This window comes from Phocoena phocoena, chromosome 1 (genome assembly GCF_963924675.1).
Source record: "Phocoena phocoena chromosome 1, mPhoPho1.1, whole genome shotgun sequence".
Classification (NCBI taxonomy): Eukaryota; Metazoa; Chordata; class Mammalia; order Artiodactyla; family Phocoenidae; genus Phocoena; species Phocoena phocoena.
In genome coordinates, this window is record NC_089219.1 from 115,406,298 (window position 1) to 115,423,445 (window position 17,148).

A 17,148-nucleotide genomic window follows, 5' to 3' on the forward strand; every position below is an offset into this window, starting at 1 on the left:
CCTAAAGTTTTTCCCTCCTTCAGCCAGAAGTCAAAAGCCTCTAAAAATAAACTCACATCAATAAGACACCTGCAGACCAACACATCTAGAAAATCAGAATTCCTTTTAAACTCAGTCTGGATCAACCTCCTGCACAATATATTCTAATTCCTGCCACAGCCAAATGCATTTCCTTTTGTTAAAGTCTCAGTTGTGGTGAAATAAAAGCTAACTTCTATTCCCTCAGTCAACTGAAGATTTAGAATCAGACTACACACAGCTTTTCCTTTTGTGGAATATAGTCAGTGCCACCCGTTTTCCCACCACAGAAACCCACAGCTATTGTTCCTTTCTAATTTTTCAACAAGCAACTGGTTCCCCAGAGCTTTTTCTAGAAAAATTCCCACAGGCCTTACCTCACTGGAATCTCGTTCCACAGCAAACTAGTCCTTGAGTCAATGCTGCAGGAATGACTATTAGTCTTCTTAGGGTAGAAAGATACATCATGTAAAGCTCTTCGATAGCTAACAGTGGGACATGATAAGAAGAGGATTTGAAAGGTAACAAGGAAACAGTGCCCCTGGCTAGTTTCACTTGGAAACTGGAGTAGTCCTTGCTGTCACCTGGGTGCTAAACCCTGGAAAAGAAAAGGCACAATTATTACAGGATTTTAAGATTCCTCCCACCAAATTCTTAGTTTCCTGTTTCCTTTTCCAGTCAAGTCTGAACAGTTTTTCTATGCATTTGAGAACTCAGCCAAAGATATTTCAGGTAGAGGGAAATGAAAGCAAGGAGGTCTTCCTTAATTTTGTTTCCCAAATTTCAAAGGGATTCACATCTGGAGTAGTGGGTCTCAAAGTGTGGCCCCTGGACAGGCAACAATTGCAACACCTGGAAACTTGTTAGAAATGCAAATTCTTGGGCCTCACACCAGACAAAATAAATCTGAAACTCTGGGGGTGGCACCAGCAGGCTGTATCTGAACAAGCTCTTCAGGGTAATTCTGAAAACCACTACTCAGAACGTTCCTGTCTAAATGCCAGCTGAGCTCATAAATTCTTATAGCCTTGGGTGAGGTTCAGGTTGCAATTTTAACCAGATTGCCAAGCAGAGGGTTGAGTGAGCAAACAAATCCTGCCAGAAAATCAGGGCAGTGGAAGTGGCTGACAGAGATATCGGTTAGAATAATGATCACATTAGTACCACATGAGGCTCTTAGAGCAGGCATGGGCAGGTCTACTATGGAATCCAGATAATCTCCCAGCTCCAGGGCCGGGAGCAAATAAAGTAATATCTCGGTTCTCCCAGGACCACTCCCAACAACAATTGTTGAGCCTTCGTGCAATGATGTCCAACATGGTATCAGCTCAGATATAAGGTACAAGAAGATGTGACAGACCATATGAGGGATAGGAAATTAGCATTAGGGGCTCACCAGACTGACACCTGACAGAAGCATAAGACCTACATATCAGCTCTTATTCATTCATTCATCTATGCATTCATTCAACAGATATTTGTTGAGCACCTATGTGGTCAGACACATTTTTTAAGTAGCTAAACTGCTATGGCATTTGCATACAGCCATTTTTTGTCATACAGCCATTTTTAAAAAATTTGAGTAGCTGAACTGCTATAGTGACCTCTCCATTCTTCAGAAATTTCCTGGAGGTACTTATGGTTCTTTTAGAGAGTGCTGAACTAGGCACTTTTAACCTTGCTTTGAGTGAGTTCTATCAGCTCTGATGAATACAATAGGGTTGAAAGCCTGGGTTATGCCCCTGGACATTGAGGACTAATACTTGGAGTGTCATACACTATGGATCTGGACATTTGGACCACCTGGTATGCACATCATCTGGAATTCAAATCCCTATAAGAAAATAACTCATCACATCTGGCAGGAACTGAACTTTTCTTGACCACTACCGTGATCATGCCTCAGGGTTAAGAATGCAGGCCCCTCAAAGTAGAGTCTCTATGCAAACTTAAAAGTAAGCAGTTATTTTTCCCATCCTAGGCAGATGACCCTGGCAAAACCAAATGAACAAGTACGTTTGAAGGTAGAGCTTTCCCAGATGGCGTTTTCTTGAAATAGGATGGTACTCATTTTATAGTGTGATATCTGTCTTTAAGAATTAGGGGGACTTCCCTGGTGGCGCAGTGGTTAAGAATCCACCTGCCAACGCAGGGGACATGGGTTTGATCCCTGGTCTGGGAAGATCCCACATGCTGCGAAGCAACTAAGCCCGTGTGCCACAACTACCGAAGCCCGTGGGCCTAGAGCTCGTGCTCCACAGCAAGAGAAGCCACCGCAATGAGAAGCCCGTGCACTGCAATGAAGAATAGCCTCCGCTCGCCACAACTACAGAAAGCCCGCATGCAGCAACGAAGACCCAACACAGCCCAAAATAAATAAATAAATTTATTAAAAAAAAAAAAGCATTAGAGAGGACATGATGTACTGGGTTAGGTTAAGATTTGGGCAAGAGAAGATTTCCTGAAAAAGAAAAAAAAAAAAAATGCTGGTGCTGTAGCCAAGTTTCAGGGAAAGGTGATCTTTCTTAAGGAAACTGGAAAATGGACAATAAGGTGGTTAATGGGATACGATCTTCTAGTAGTGCCTTCAAACCCCCAAATGGGCTATATTCCTTTTAGTCTTGGGGGCTTACCATTAAATACAGAGGATATCTTGTCTTATATTACGGAGGTAAACTTGTTTGGAGAACATATCATCATCATCCAGAAGTGAGGCCCCTAAGCTCTCATGCACATATTGTGTGCGTGCCGCACTAGCTGGCCCAGCTCCAAACACACCAAAGACTGTTGTGAGTGAGGAACAGTGTGGGGAGTTTTTGACAGATCTTCTGGATAGCAGTCACTCTCACTCACTGGATTATGAAGAATCACATTTATTAACTGCTGAGATACTAAAGTTGTATCCTGAAAAGAAATGCATTCCTTAATATTTCTGTGTCCCTAAGAGTGTCTGGAAGGCTTTTCCTATACCACTATCCCCCTTTAGACTGGTTATTTCCCCCAGCCCCAAAACTGAGCTTCGTGAATACTCCAGCCTCACAGCTGTAAACATTTCCATGAGTGAGAACGGATAGTGGGCACACACTGACCTAAGGCTCTAGCCATACTGTCAGAGTTTGAATTTCCATCCTTCCTCAAGAGGAGGGCAGAGAACCCAACAGGATTAACTGAGGCACAGGAACCTGTTTTAGGATTAAACGTTCTTATCTATATAATACCAGAAGGGCTGTTCTTCTGGTTCCAAGAGTAAATACTGCATATAATGAAAGGCACAGCCACATTCTAATGTGAAGGTAAGTCTGCATCCTGTTGTGAAAAGACCTTTCCCTTGATCGACTATATGGTTTGTTAACACCCAGATATAGGTAAAACAATTAGGGAGGCTGCCTGTGACAGTAGGCAATACTGGTGAGAGTATAGGTGTGCTGGGGATTACCACAGCATAGGATTCCAGCCAGGATGTCCAAGTGCAGAAGGAGGCCATATGATAGATGAAAGGTCATCCACACAGTGTTACGGGTGTGACGTCATAGGGATGGTTCCTGTAGTGTGTGCATTGGCTCAGTAGGTGGCTGGGGTCACTGAACAGGCCAGATATAGAAAGTATTTCCAATGGCTTGAAACTCAACTTTACGTGGAATCTATAGTTATGAACCAGTATCCAAGGTTGTGGTCTTAAGAAAGTTGAAAAGAGGATTGAGTAGACCTGAATCTGACCGTTTATCTCATTACTTCTCAAGAACAGAGCATTTCTTGCCTGGGATGTGCTTTATGGAGCCACCAGGCTCTCCAGGGGCACAGACTCTAGGACTGAGGCTACTATTTGATGAGCATCAAAGGGAAGTTCCTTCTCCACTCCTCCACAGCTTTCACTGATTCTCTATTCCCTTCCTCTGGAGCCATCCCTGCTAGGAGCCCAGGTGAAGCTGTCTGGAAGCTGTGGCCTTGACCATTATTATAAATCCAGGTTGGCGGGACAAAGATGATTTTCACCAGCTCACAATATTAGCCCAACTGACCTGCATGGCTCCTGAGACTTATTCAAATTTCCCTAGGGGAGCGTGCAATCTCATGCCAAATCTTAGAAGAGCAGATATAAATCACTATCATACAGGATGCCTGATCATTCTCTTCCAGTGGATCCTGAGAATAGCTGTGGCCCATGTGGACCATGTCTGACTGGGAAAGTGGCTTCGTAAAGACCACATGAGGCAGCCAGGGATCCTGCATAGTTTGCCCTTTTAATCCAGCTTCTTGTGCAGTGGTATAACACACTTCTCAGTCTCCTCTTTTAGGCAGGATAACAGAAATGCCATTTTTAAGCCTCTCCTCAAAATGTGAGTGCCTGTATCTCTACTGATATTTAAAGCTGAATTAAGAATCATATCTTTTTCCTAGGATTGTAGGAGTTGGGTCTGTAGGCACAAGGTAAGCAACTCTATCCCTGACCTTTGAATTGGCTACAAAGCCACCAACCAGACACAGAAGCCCAAAGAACTACGTTTATTAGGCAAAACTGCTGTTGTGCATGATTACCTTTTATCAGAAAGGTGGGTGTCCATCACACTCAGCCCCATGTGATATTCTGGGAACCTGAATGCAATGCAAGGGTGAAACCGTGGACTTCAGGATGTTATGAATGACTCTGAGACAGAGAGACCCAAGAGACAGTGTAACAGGACAAACTCAAATCAAAGCTAAGGAAACATCACAGATAGTCAGTATGAAGGACTACACTGAACAGGAGCCCAGGCATAAGACAACAGAATGGCAATAGAGGAAAAACACACATGGGCACAAAGGGTTTAAAGTGGAGAGAGGAAAACTGAGCCTGGAAGAAGACAGCGGCCTGAGTTCACAGAACTCCTGTGGCCTTGGGTTTGATAGGAAAGGGTCCAATGAAGCGACCAGTCCAGCTTGGAAAAGGCCTGTGCACCTCAGGCCTTCCATAGTCACTTGGCAGCTTCTGAAACTGTAGTAAGAAATCTGGATGCTACAGAGAAAAAAACTTAAGATGGAAGAGGTACTGAGAATTTTTTTTTAAAAGAAATTGTAGAGAAAGAAATACAGATGAGTACAGAAAATTGAAAAATTGGTTTCCACTACCAAGTTGCTTTTTTGTGTTACTTCAGCAACAGTTGTTTCAGAAATGAATAAGAATAATAAATAAGTAGGTAGGGATGGCAATAGCTTTTATAGACAGTAGTTAACGGAAATTTTGCAGCCAAGGGAAGAACAGAAATAGGTCAATACATCTTGGGAGGCTTAGTAGATAACAGAAAAATAAACTATGCTTTATATGGATGTGACAGGTGTGTGTGTGTGTGTGTGTGAGTGAGTGAGTGTGTGTGTGTTAGGCTGAAGGCCAAGTGTCAAAAGAAATTTCATGAAAGAGTGAGAGTAACAGAAGATCAGATCAGCGTCCCAAAGGCATCAGGAAAGGATGTGCCCTGGAGCAAAGGTGACATTAACTATAAAGAAGAAGAGAAATGCTTCATCCTATGAGGCAGAAGAGCTGGGAATATGGGGAAAATAATAACACATCAAGTTTGTGCATTTTGTATATAAATGCTTATTTCAAACTGAGAAGCCCTAGGTTATCCAGTAAAATATGGTTTCTCCAGGTGGGTCGTTAAGTCAAGTAAAGTACGGTTATTGATCTCCTTCCCTAAATCAATGGATGCTTCTTTGTACAAGGGAAAAAAATGGAGGATGCAGAAGGTCAGCAGCAATGGTTCAGGCTCACAACCCCTAAAATAAAATGGCTCAGAAGCAAGTAAAAGAAAACAAATTGAGGTCACATTTATCTTGCTAGATTTCTGGATCAGGATGACATTTTGAGCACAGATTTGAATTCCACCCTCAGGTCTTTGATATGAAAAATTTTATACAAAATATTTCAAATATAAATTTGAAAGAATAAGATCATGAACACTTGTATACCCGTCACTTAGATCCAAGAAATGTTAACAATTTGCCTGAATTGTAAACATTATGTTGGTGTTTATCTGTATAAGTTTACTGCTGAACCATTTGAAACTGGGTTAGATATCATGATATTTAGCCACTAAATACTTCAGCATACATCTCCTATAGGAAAAAAGTCTTCCATAGAGCCTCGATACCTTTATCACCACCTAGGAATATTATCAAAAATACCCTGTTATCAAGCAACTACTGGGCCATACGGTCAAATCTTCCAAACAGACGAACAATTGCTTTTATAGTGAGTTTTTTCACACTAGAATCCAATCAAAGCTTATGCACTACATTTGTTTTATATCTTTTGTTATTTTTAAACCAGAACAGCCACCCACACACACATATATTTTTTAATACCCGCGACGTGGGGATTTTGAAGAAATTCTAACAATCACCTTATAAAATTACCATATTCCTGATGCATTGTCTCTTGCAGCACTGTTTAACATGCTCCTGTGTCTCCTGTATTCCCTGTATAGTGGAACTCTGGACTAAAGTCTTGATTAAATACAGATGAAACATTTTAGGCAATGGTATTTCAAAGGCAATGCTGTTGCTTCACATTGCATCACACCAACAGGCACATAATGTCGAGTGGTCCACTATCAATGAGGTAGTTTGGTGCCAACAGCCCTCTATATTTTAAAGGTACACTTAACCCTTTTCAAACAGGAAGTAATCTATAGGATGATACTTAGCATCATCTAAACATTCTATTTCCTAAAAAAACTTTCACCTAATGGTTCCAAATTCACTGATAATAACTGCCGGAATTAATTATTTCAGGATGGCAAAATGGTGATTTCTAGTGGCATCATTCCTTCTATATTTATTAGCAGGCAATCTGCAATACTCACATCACTTCCTCCTTTAAAAGGCAATGCAGTGGTCATTAGGGCTACCCACCAATATTCCATTTTTTTCTTCCTTCTGAGTAGAAGGAAGAAACCCTTAGAAGGAAGGACTAATCCACGATGGGTGGATTAGTCAGCTTTTGCTTCAGTAACAAACCATCCAAAATCTTACTGGCTTATAACGACAAACATTTCCTGCTCACAAGTCTGTGATTTGCCTGTGGCTCAGCTGTAGCTCTTCTGGGCTTTGCTCCAGGCTCCAGATCAGTGTAATGTGTCTCTCAAACCAGGAGTCTGAAAAAGAAGCAATGGCTCCTGGGGGCCTGCTCTTCTCTCGCTGGATGGCATGAGCTCTAAAGAGAGAGTAAAAGCCTGAGATGCCTTGTAAAGCATCTGCTCCAGGCCAGTGTGCTGTCACTTCCACCCACATGGCGTCAACCAAAGCAAGTCACAAAATCAGTAGAGGAAGGAAGTTTACTCTCTTCCTGGGGAAAAGGGGAGAAGAAAGTTATTTCCTAAAAACATTATACAATCTGCCATCGTGGGATTGAACTTTTCTATCCTCCTAAATTGGGACATGACCATATAACTTGCTTGGGCCATGGAAATATGAACAGACATGTGGTGTATTTTCCAGCACCTTCCTTTCCACGGCCACAGCAGCATTCTAAATTATTGAGTCTCTGTCACTTTGCGTCCCTAAGTGAGGATGACATAGATCAGAACGCCTGCTAACCCAAGGTAGACATGTAGTGAAAGTGAAAAATAGACTCTCTTGTTTCAAGCCACTAAGATTTTGAGGTTGTGGCATAACCTACCTATCCAGACTAACACAAAGTAAAGTTTAATTCTTACTTTTTAATTACTAATTTTCAGAATAAGGAGTGGGTGTACTAAGAATCCCCACTGTAGCAAATAAGCTTTTTATTTCCCCCTTTCTCTTTTTTTGTTTTTCCTTTCCTTTTCTTATCTTTTCTTTGAATATCATTACGGACTCATTTTGATTGATATGCTCAATCATAAGCATTATTCTTTCGAGGCTCATATTGTCCCAGACTTGGCCAGTGAGAGTTCTGTCCTTTTAACAAGACGAGTAATCTTCAGAATTTCCTTCTACTCTGACAGAGTAAGAAATCTTAAGCTCACTTTAAATTTTCCCTGCTTCACACCTAGAACTTGCCATTTCTCTAAGGAGCCTTGGTTCTTTCTAGTGAGAATGGTATTTCAGAAAACCATACCTGAATGTCAGGTGTGCTCATTGCTACTGGAGTATATTGATTTCTAAGCTCTTTCATTGGACAGAGCATATTCTCACATTTTCTTTCTCTCCCTGTCCCTCTCAACACACACATATATGTATATGTGTATAGATAGATAGATATAGAGATATATAATAGACTTACAGATTATATGCAGATAAATTACACAGATTATATTGTATGCATGCTATATTTTATATAGACTATGTGTAGATGATATTATATATAATCTTGTGCTCTTATTGATATTTCCAACTCAGATTTTATATTATAGGGTTCTCCTCATTACCTTCTTTGTTTCTGTTGTTTTTTTCTTTTCTCAGACACTGAAAAACTTGAATCCTAACACCATGAACAGTTTTGCTTATTTGCTTTTATTGTTTGTTTGTTTTCTGGCCACACCATGTGTCTTGTGGGATCTTATTTCCCTGACCAGGAATCGAACACAGGCCCTCGGCAGTGAAAGCACAGAGTCCTAACCACTGGACCGCCAGGGAATTCCCTGCTTATTTGCTTTATTCTACAACACGTATACAATAATTTCAAAATCATAACATCAACAATAAAACAACTGAGTGAAGTTTAGGATTCCCTTGAGTTCTTTTTGCCCTTAGAAACCCTGCCACCAAAAGATGGACTCTGTGAGTCAGAGTCCTGTGTGCAAAAGACATTTGAAATATTTCCTTTTACTGTATAGTTATATGTTATCTATTAAATATGCAATTTGGCTAACTGGCTACAGTTTTTAGTTGAGCAGACAAGATATGTGCAACTTGTCTTGCACAAGGATCCTGGAGCAGCTTGCTCTGCCACCTCTTCCCGTCTTTCTGATCACCTGTGTCATTATCACAGCTATTGGCCTGTCTTTTGTTCCTAAACTAAACTGTCCTCCCCTGCCAGGGAGCTGGCTGTGAAAAATGTTAGGTATTTAGTATCCATACACCAATTTCAAAGAAAATCCTTCTTTGTTATAACTCTTGGGCCAGATGTGGAAGACTGGGCTGGCATGTGTAGAACTGCCAGGGAGGAGGACATGATTGCAGGGAACACGGAGAGAATCAATGAAGAGAAGATGAAGGGAGAGAGTGACAGCTCAAGAGAGAAGGAGGGAACTAGCTGTGACTTGGAAGGGAAAGGCTGGTCATGGACACTAGTGCTGTGAGGATCCTCCAAATAAGGCTGGAGGAACCTGAGTCAGAACCTTAACATCTGCAGGCAACTGATTCTTTTTCAGCAGGTACTGTTCTAAAGACTTACCCCTATTGGCTCATTTAATCCCTCCGGCAACTAGATGGTAGGGTGTATGATTATCCCCATTTTACTGATGAGGGAAGTGAGGCAGAGAGAGGCTTTGTAATTCACCCAGAGTCATAGAGATATTGAATGGCAGAGTCAGGATTCAAACAACAGAGCCTGGTCCAAACTCCAGCACATCATAAGAAGCTCTTCCTCCAAGAGCCAGGTAACTGGCTCTTAGAAAGTTAAAGGATTATTCAAAACCAGTGAGATTCCCCACTGCCTGTATAAACTGGTGATAGAAACTGTAAAGGGAGCCCTCCAACCATGTTTTCATCCCAGTGAAGCCCTTAATCCCTAAGTGACTGTGGAATAATTTTCTTGTTTAGAAACCACAATCTTACCCAACACCATGACTCAAATAACAGGCTGTGACAACCATTTTGAGCACAGACTCTGCTTGATTGTATTGTGGGGGGACCTGTGAGCGCAATCTGTATACGTGGGAAAATTATTAGATCTCAGACACTAGTCTGGTGTGATTCTGTAAGCCCCTATTTTTGCTTGCTTTTGTTTTCTAGGTTTTTGTTTACTTGCTTTGCATGTGTAATGTTATCCTCCTTCAACACATGCGCTCTCAGTTTTTCTTCGATTCAAGTATATTTAAACCTGGGCTCCAGGTTCACAACATGGTTTCAGGTTTTAAACAACTCCCTCATCTCCCTGTGCTGGTTTTATAAACCAGATAACGACCATAGGGTACTTACTCCACTGACAAATCTTATATTTCAAGGGCACTCTGCCACATGGGAAGTAAGACATAATAATGAAGCAAATTCCATGGATGTAAAGTGGTGAGAAAGCACTCTTCCTTTGGAGTCCGAATTTAAAATCATGTCATTGAAACTTATGGTCTTTACTGTTTATACATTTTTTTATATCCAGGACAAGAGTTTAAGCCAAGAGCCTACATACATCCGTCTTTGGCTCCCATCCAACACCTGGGCTACTACCATGCAGTTGAGTCAAGCAGAGAAAAAACAAAGGAATGGATGCATGCATGAACGAAATAAACATTGTTCTTCTATCCTCCTTGCTCTTTGTTGATGTTATTATTCATCTGAAGACATAATGGCAGAAGGGTAGAAAGGACCTAGGGAGAAAAGGGAAAGGGCTACAGATCAAGAGAAAAAGCTAGCTGATCACAATTTGTAGAGGACAGAATAGTCTGAGAAGGTTTGCTAATAGCAGCAGCTGTATTCATCCAAGTGATACCAGAAAACCCAGAAGTCCCAGTGGATTATTTGCTCACATTCCAGTCTGATGTAAGTGTTCCTGGTGGGGCAGCTCTCCTCCAAGCAGTGACTCAGATGCCCAGTTTCCTTCCATTTTTGTGGCAGTTCCATCCTCAAGACTTGTTTTCCAGTATCACCACTGGTATGAATATCCAGTAAGCAGACAAGAAAAAAGAGAGTGGAAAAAGAGCATTTGCTTCTCAACCACTTCGTCCTATAAGACATTCACATTACATCCACACATGTGCCATTGGCACCCAGTCCCTTCTAGATACGAGGCAGTCTGGAAAGGTGGCCCCTGGAAGGGGAGCGTGAATTCTTGGTGGGATGTTAGCTGTCTATGCGATAACTCTAGGAGGGTTAGTCAGGATCCTGTCCTGAGAACACTTGTTTAGGAAAAAAAAAATGGCACTGGTAAGGAATTCAAAGGGAAAAGGATCACAAGCTGCCATCTCTCAAAAACCCTAGACATGGGCAGAACAAACTAGCCTAAGTCAGTCAAAACTGTGAAGTCAGTTGCAGAAGACAATTCCTCTCTTCCTTAATGCCTTGCTCTCCCCTGATGTTCAGATAGGCATTCATTCAGTGCTCTCACGGTGACCCCAAGCTCTTGGGACCCTTCTATTTAATGGTAATTCTGCCCCATTCTCTCAAGACATTGCTAGAAGACCAGCTAATCAAGAGCTAAGATGTACACAACTGAATTGATCCTGTCTTTAATATATTTGCATTTTTACTATTCTTTATTTTCATAACCTAAGGACTGTAGAAACCTTGGACCCCACGAAAATGATTAACTCATGTTATCACAGTCCAATGTAGGAGAAATCTGACAGACAGCTAGTCCTTTGGAAGCCCCTCAATCATAGTACACAGCCTGCTCTATGAGTGCAGTCAACCCACTAATAAAATAGTAATAAATAATAATAAAATACTAAAACTCATAAAATGTCTGTCATTATCATAGTTCCTAATATTTTACAAAGGCCTTTAGTATGCAGGTACAAATCAAAACAGCAGTATGAAATAAGAAAAACATATGATCTCCATTTTACTGATGAAGAAACTAAGACTCAGATAAGCTAAATGACTTTCCTAAAGTCACATAATCAGTACAGAGCAGACTAAAAACTAAAGCCAAGATTTTGATTCCTACTTCAGTGCTCTTTCATAATTCTGAGGAAATGGGCCCTTGCTTGTGATATTCAGTATTTCTTGGGTATTTAGAAGTCTCTGCCTTTCAAATGATCTTCCAGCAAAAATTAGCCTGTTTACCTGTCTTCCAACCTGGTCTTACATTTGAGATCCTTTTCCTTATTTTCTCTTCAACATGTATTACCTCTACATTCACGTTCTAATTGTCCTCTTTCTCCACCTTCAATATTTTCTTATGGTCAATTATCTGGGGGGAAAAAAAGGTTCGTATTTTGATTAAAGTGCCATGACATATTCCTGCAGTTATTTCTCAATCCATGGAAAACTTTCCACGACTGCCATCCTTCCCAATCACCCTTGCCAATCAACTCTCCATGGCAGTAATGCACTCTTTCCCTCCTTTTTTTTTTTTTTTCTTTTTAATCATGAAAGCTGATAGAACAAGCACTAAACTAACAGTGTTGCGTTGTGGCAGGAAAGCAAGTAAAGACCGTTGACCCGACACATATGGTTAAAAGAAGACTGTAGTGATAAGCCACAAGATGGGAGTAAATTCCTCCTTAAATCCCCATGCAAATCCAGTCTGTTACACAGCAGGGCTTGTGTGTATTTGCCAGTAACTATGCTTAGGAGAAAATCTGCCTTGTTTACTCCATTTTCCCAGACTCTACTTGATTCAAGATACTTTCCGTTCAATTTTCATCCCATATCCTTGCCTTTTTTCCACATTTCTAATTCCTTTAAATAATTGCCTCACAACCTCTGTTCTTCCTTCCCTTTACCTTCTTTTGTTCATTTTGTTTTCCAGATTATTTCTTAGTCACACTTGATCTTAATATTTCTGCTCATTGCTTCCTCCCAAAATATATAATAGTAAATCCCCAGAAGATTTTTCTCTATTATCCAGCTGCTCTAAAATTGAAGATGAGCTTATAGGACTGCAGTTGGCAAACTACAGGCCAAATCCAGCCTGTGGTCCATTTTTGTAAGGCTCCTAAACTAAGAATGGATTTTACATGTTTAAAGGATTATAAATCCAAACAGACAGAAAGGCCCACAAAGCCTAAAATATTTACTATCTGCCCTTCTACAGAAAAAGTTTGCCAGCCCCAGACTATGAAAAACTTCTGGTCTCTCATCCATTGCTGTCCTCAGTAATCTTGATGATTCTTTGAGATTCTCTGCCCAGTTTTCAAGTAGAGGACAAGGCAACCAACTGCAAAAAGGAACCAGAACCCAAGGCCCCTAATATTTTTCTTCATGTGGCATGACCATTATTAGAAGGGTTTAGAACTTCTTTTTATCTCAATTTATTGTTCTAGGGTTAGAGTATTTTGGGTCATAGAGAACAACTCCTCAGATGACGGCCTTCACATTCCCACTGTATCAGGGCTACACTGGAGAACCAGCATCCTTCTCTCCAACCAGGAGAGTAAGAGAGAAGCAGGTGAGGTGGACCAGCATGCAAGGCAGCAGGGAGGTTGTCCAGGAGGTGAAAGGTCTCAATCATTTAGCCTCCCGGTGTACCCTAGGTGGTGGCGACTGGGTCTCCCCCAGCCACACCAAGATAGAGACTGATCTGAAACTTTCCCGCATTTGAATGACAACTCCTGGCTCTGCTTCTGATGCCCTGTTAGCAGGTTGAGGTGTCACTAGAGAAGTAAAGAGCCTGGGAGGTTGTGATAGCAGTGTCCCTGGGGTACTGATGGGTATGCTGGTTGTGCTGACAAGCCTGACTGCTTCTCTGAGACAAATGCCAGACCTAAGGTGTGTGTGAGTTTGTAACAGCAGATCTCAGGAAAGCCTCCACTAAAAACCCTAACCGTTATGAGGGGAAACGCTCTCTGCCGGCAAAATAGCAGACAACCAGCAACACACCGGAGCAAAAGCTTTATAACGAAAACCTACCTAACTGTAGGCACACACCAGCTGTAGAACAAGCTAAACTCACATGTTTAGGTCCAGGCTGTGAGAGCAGATTTAGGAGACACATATAAAAACAATAACAACAATACCAATAATAAGGTAGAAGGAGAAAGACCTTTTGCTGGCCCAGAATGTTACTCTTACTGGAATGTAAGATGTCCATAGGGTGGTTTTCATTTTTTAATAAATGTTTATTAAACCTATATGAACTGCTAATTTTTGACCTAGAGCTCAGACAGGAGAAGACAGTCATTCAGGACCACCTGGTTATAAAAAACGAGACAGAAAATAGAAGAACAGGGAAAGCACAGGGAGGAAGAGCACAGATGAAATTAAACAGATGTGACTTCAACTCTCAAGTCTTTTTTTTTTTTTAATTAATTTAGTTTTATTTATTTATTTTGGGCTGTGTTGGGTCTTTGTTGGTGCGCTCAGACTTTCTCTAGTTGTGGCGAGCAGGGGCTACTCTTTGTTGCAGTGTGAGGGCTTCTCATTGCAGTGGTTTCTCTCATTGTGGAGCACGGGCTCTAGGCACGTGGGCTTCAGTAGTTGCGGCACGTGGGCTCAGTAGTTGTGGCTCACGGGCTCTAGAGTGCAGGCTCAGTATTTGTGGCGCACGGGCTTAGTTGCTCCGTGGCATGTGGGATCTTCCCCATCCAAGGATTGAACCCATGTCCCCTGCATTGGCAGGCGGATTCTCAACCACTGCGCCACCACTTAGAAGCGATCTAATTTTGGGTGAGTTACCTCTCTGAGCCTTAGTTTTCTCATCTCTAAAGTTGGAACAGTATCTACTTTTCAGGGATCTTGTGAGGATTCGAGGTTGTTTTTCTAATGTAATTGGTTCATGGATGATTCCCTAGAGGGAAAGAGGACAGAGAGAGGAAGCTGTAGGTACTAGGTACTCTTACTCCAGGGAACATGGGGCCAAGGTGGCCTGAGTGTCAGGATAGCAGAATTTCAGGCAGGGTTATATCCATATTTCCATATCTTTTGGGGATGAAAGATTAGAAAACTTGCAGTTCTCACAATCCATACTATAGTGACCATGGAAATTCCTAGCTGCAACATTTCAGCTCTGGGGCCAAGATTTCTAGACAGAACGTTTGCAAATCAAGCCCTTCCTTCATTGCTTTCTGGACATTCCAGACCCTCAAATATATGTGCAGGGCAATGTCCCCTTCTTTTTCTGCCTCTAACTTTGAATCTCCTGTTTTCTGACATTCTCAGCCTCCTGAGAGACTCCTAACCACATCCATGTGATAAGAAATATTCCTGTCTGAGAATGAGGGTTAGGGAAGGAAGAAGTGAAACAAAGGAAAATGTGCCACCAAAATGTCACTGGCCTGAGAGTGCCCACCCATTTCCTGCACTGCGGTTATCTCTAAAGGGAGAACCAGGTAATATCCCTGCCTCCAGGTTTGCAAAGTCTCTGGTATTATCAGTAATGAAAAGACAACCTAAGATTGGTAAAAAAAGTATCACTTTGGAAAGCAATAAAGTATACCCTGATGAGGCTGACTAGGAATATAACCTATGATTTAGCAATCTTATTCCCAAGTATATAGTCTGAAAACTCTTGCACCATGAGATACAAGAATACTCTAGCGGCACTGGTTATAACAGAAAAACCTGGAAACAAATCACGTGTCTGTCAAAGGCAAGGTGTATTAATAAATTGTGGTATATCCATATCATGGTGCACTACACATCTGTGGACATAAATAAACTGTTGTACGTCTAAGGACATGGATAAATCTCAAGAAACACAATGATGAGGGAACCAAACAACACAAAAGAAGGTTTCCACTTATATACAGTTTTAAAATAACCAACACTAGGTAACATATTATTTAGCAATAAAGAAAACTAAGGGGGTGATTTGTTACATCTGGGGGCTGGAAGAGGGGTACCATAGAGGAGGTTCACCCAAGCATCTTCAGAGGAACTGGCAATGTTCTCCTATTAAGCTGGCTGGTTGGAACTTGAGTGTTTATTTTATGATCATAATTATACATTTTAAACTGTTCAGATTTTTATGTACATCCTTGGCTATGAATAATTTATTTCACAATAAAAAAAATTAATGTAACCCAAATGTGCATGGGGCCCCTTGCAGAGTAGCGTCTGCTCTTACTCTACGCTGAGCCCAGGAAGAGCACCAGTGTCAACCTTGACAAATAGCACAAATTTTATTAAACGTTTTGTAGAAGATGGAAATGAGTGTTATATATTGTGTAGCACATGGCAAAAGTTAAACTTTCCCTTTCTTTAATCATCTCTATTCTTCCTTTTTTCCTGCACAAATGCTTTCTCTTTCTCATACATCTGTCTCCTCCGAAGCCTTGAAGAAGCCCGTCTAGAAACTAGGACAATCAATTCTTCCCACCTCACAGAGCCAGCTGCCCTGGCCAGCCCTAGCCCCTGCAGCATGATTGGGGGGCATTGACTGATACAGAATTTTGAATCTCATCAAAAAACTATTGACTACCACAACAAACTCACGTCAGAAAAGCAAAAGCACAGATGAACAGGAATCTGTCCCTGTCAAAAAGGAGTTACAAAGCCAAAGAGTACTGACAAGAGAGATGTTGACTATCTGAGGAATTGGCAAAATTAGTTTCATGCCATGAGAAACAGAATAGGTCCAATCGCTCATTCACTCATTCTTAGTTCATCGTTTCACTTCATTCTTAGTGAGAGAATAGAAGCCACTGGATGTGAAGCCCCACATCTTCTGACCTACAAACCAACCTACTCACCTGCACTCATCACATCCTTCCTCCCTCTCTAAGCTCAACCTTTCCCTTGGGTTCTGGACTCCATCTATTCTTAAATCCTAGAAGATGTCAAGCCTTACATTATCTTTCTTCTCCTGAACGTGCAATTTCTACCCCTCTCCTGGATTATCTTCACTGGCATGAAAACATAATCCACTCTCTCTCTTTAAGAACATAACAACAATAGTCCTCCATTGATCCACACCTCTCCATACCTACTGGTCCATTTCTCAGTTCTCTTCTACAGCCAAACTTCTTGAAAGGGTTACTTACACACACTGCCTCTGTTCCTAAATTCTGAATTTTATACTACGGAAATCTAGCCTCTGACTTCACTGCTCGCTGAAACACCCACTGACTTCCATGTTGTGCAAAGTTCAATGGACACTTCTCAGTCATGTTACTGAACTTCTCAGCACTCCCTCTTCCTTAAAACTTTTCTTTTTTGCTTCCTAAAACCACTTTCTCTCTTAATGGCTGTTTCTTCTCCTCAGTTTTCTTGAATGGTTCCTCCTCCTTGACCCAAATTTCAAATCGTGGGAGTCCAAAGAGCTTGTCTGAGCCCTCTTTGCTCTTCTCTCTACATTTTCTTCCCTAAATAACCTCATCAATTCCCACAGGTCTACTACTTATGGTCTTTATA